Here is a 3,648-nt window from a genome sequence, read left to right on the forward strand (position 1 = left end):
TGGGTTATTGTTATTGTTATATGTGTATATATGGGAGCTTGGTCTCGGGTGTCCTTGGTTGGACTTGAACCCTGGTTTCCTGGATGCCTGTAGTTTTACCTTGGGTGCTGCGCCACAGACGCCACATTATGTCTGATGCTATTGACAGACATTTCAATATGCTGATAATGGGTACTAATTAGTGTGAAATAGGCCCCACGCTCTTTTACAAATATACTATATGTCTGTTTCATGCCGCTGATTAAGATTAATAATAATATCATTATTGTTTAAAATAATTACCTTTTCAATATGTATATACTCTCTTTTTTGTCTAAATTAAGAAACTTGCCATTGAATTACATTTAGATGAGTTTATATTGTCTGATTACATTGATACCACCTTGATTACAAATGCAACTTAGGTGATCCTTGTAGCTGCGCTATTCTGATTGGTGAATAACCATTTAAATAATCACAGCGTAACAGTGGGAGTATCTTCTGAGGAAACCGTCAAATCCACATGACGGAGAAACGCGTCAAGACTCCCCCCTGCCATTGATGCCTTTGATGTCTGCTAACTGATCCGTGTCCTGTGTCCACCCGTACCTCACTGCGCTCACAGAAAGCATCGTCTCCAAGTGACACAGAGGTCTGCACACTCTCGCTGTAAACAGAGTGCAGCGCAAGCTGTTAAAAGATCCGTCGGGAGCTGAGGTAGATATCAACAGCTATTTAATCTGTTCCCCCGCAGCGTCCGTCTGAAGGCGGTCGGCTCCCTGACACAGCGAGCAGGTCTCGTTGCTGTGGTCAGGTCGTGGAAATCCTTCATACGGCCAGTACCTTGAAGGCAGCTGTTATTACTTTAAACATCACTATATATTCACCTCATGCCGACTGAGTGAGTGAGTAGTCTACGGGTGGCTAAATAACTTTGCATGTTTACCACTGACTTTCTATATAAAAAAAGTCCAAGCCACGGATCAATTGCACTATCCATATTACTGGCAAGCATTGGACTCTTTATATTTCAATCATCTATTATGCCACAATTGGTTACAGATAAAGCAAGTGGATACAAATATTCCAATTAACAAAATTGCCATTTGAACACAAAACTGTCAGTGTTCTGACAGCTATTGGCATAAGGACACGGTTCTTTTCTAAAGGAAATTATTATTATTCTTTTATTATCCCTAAAGGATCATTGTTTAAATTGCATGTTTTATGAAATGTTATTTTTATCTTTATTCATGATTAAATAAATTTGTATTTTTATATGATTAAATTTTGTAGTGTTTCTTGCGCTCTCTAGAAAAATTATTCTATTTTGTTTCCTGTATTTAACTTTATTAAGGACTGCAGAGAGCCTTAATTGAGAGCAGCAAGTCACACTCCTTCTTTTTCAAAAAATTATTCCAATTTGACTTATTGATATAATCGATTGCTGTGCGCCCGATTAGTTGGTCCTTCTCACCCGCTTTGGTTGATTTCCCTGGGACCGTGTGTCTAAATTTATCACACGAGTTCCGTGGATCACCGAAGTAAGTGATTGGAGGCCCATACCTGTGTTTTATTGTGTGTTATATATTTAAACACCACTGCCCACCATTGTTTATTAATAATAGGCGGTAACATATACATTTTCTGGCCTGCATCAGTAATCCCTAACCCCCTGCTGCCTAACCCCAACCCTCTCCCTAATACTCCCTTTTAGTGCCTAAACCTACCGCAGCCTTACCCTAACCCTCCTCCCTAGTGCCTTATCCTCTCCCCCATCCCTCATGGCCTCATGAGGGATGGGGGAGACAGGATGAGACAGGATATGTCACTGCAGCAGGCAGCAGTTCCTGTAAAAGTCATGGGCTGGCAGAGGCAGAACTCATTCCACCTCCAAATGCAGCTGATGGAATTCAGTTTTGCCCCATTCCGGCTCACTTTAACCCCTGATCACTGCATTAGCAGCGTTAAGCAGTACCAGCTCCCAACCCATGTCTCTCTCACTGCTTGCCCCCATCTCCCTCACTGCTTTATCATTCCCCAAATAGCATTTCGCTCAATGCGCTTGGTGTCCTCTGTTCTGTGGGCACATGGCAGGGTCATTTTTGATACTAGCAGCACTCTCTACTGGCTGTCGCTCTACACGCCAGTGTTTTTGAATAATAGTCGGACCGGTATATATATATATATATAGTCTTCATCTATATATATACAGTATATATATATATATAGATATAGTCCTGCAGCCTTATAGCAGGAGCCGCCACTGAATACAAATATATGTTGTTTTCCATCTTTAAAAATATAAAATGCTAATATTGTTTTCTGCCAAAGTCCAAGTGGAAGTATTGTGAATAGATAATCTTAACGTCATATCTAATGCATAAAGTACTATCAGCTAGATGAGTCAAACAAATAAAATGCAAACCAGAAGAAGAAAGCTAGTGCCACAAATTGCCATCATCATTGTTGTGTCTTGCTAAGCCAGCCATCTAGCAAGATAGACACCTCTGCATCTGCCAGGTCTACCACAATCACCATTATATACATGTATCATTACTGTACTGTGCCTATGCTTGCTTGCCCCTTCTATCCTCTTTTCCACCTCTCCATTCACAAGTATAATATGCAACAAATCCACATGTGGACATAGGCATACTTTGTAGTGTGTGTGAGGATTATGAAACTATAAAACTAGCGCACCCATTTTTCAGAAAACTGAGCCCATCTGAATTTTGTATTTCTGAGTGGATCTTAGTCCAGGATCTTCCTGCCTGTCTTTGATCCCCAAAACGAGGCAAAACATCACCTTCCCAGCATCAGAACCTGCATGTTTTTGATTTGATCAAAACCCTCCAGCGATGATTCGGGCACCATCTCACACAGGACGGCCGCCGGAGATGTTGGATAAAGCACACAAGGGGAGAATGACAGACACCTACATATCACCCACATGATCCTTTTAGGATTAATAATAGCTGATCTAGTTTTGGTACAGTATATGCAGATAGCAAAACATTATTTTTTATAATATAGTGATGCACTTTTTTTTTAAATATACTTTTTATTGAGACATCATGGACAAAAAGAAAATCCAAACAAATAACTACAATATTGAAAAAAAAAAGGACAATAAGGCAAATATCACAACGCATATTTGCTACATAGTAACATAATGATTAAAGATAAAATAACAAACATTAGAAACACAATAATATTGCACACATGAGATATAACCTGTGGAGTGCGTAAGGGGGATCCCCCAACAGATCTACAATTGGCGTTATACCAAAGAATTGGCTGGTCCTGTGCGGCCATTCTTGTTTAGTACCGTGGAGTACTTTTTTCTAGCACATTCCGCCACCAGAGCTATTAATATAAAGGTCAGCATTATATGCCAGAGATCCTCCTAATAGCAGCATTACATTTTGCCCCCTAGCAACAGCTGGTGGGTTAGGGTGCAAGCCTCCTGACATACGCTGGGATGGTATAGTGAAAGAAAAACTTTCACTTACCTTCCCACAGCCAGGAGAGCAGGTAGCTTAGCCATCCCAAGAAAGACTGTCTTTCCCGAGCAGACAGGTGTTCAAAAAAAAAAAAAGGGGGGGGGGATGTGAGGGGCCATCTTCCTCCTTGTTCATTTTCCTAGCTATATACAGATGGAGCGCC

The sequence above is a fragment of the Crinia signifera genome, chromosome 1 (genome assembly GCF_055691185.1).
Source record: "Crinia signifera chromosome 1, ASM5569118v1, whole genome shotgun sequence".
Lineage (NCBI taxonomy): Eukaryota > Metazoa > Chordata > Amphibia > Anura > Myobatrachidae > Crinia > Crinia signifera.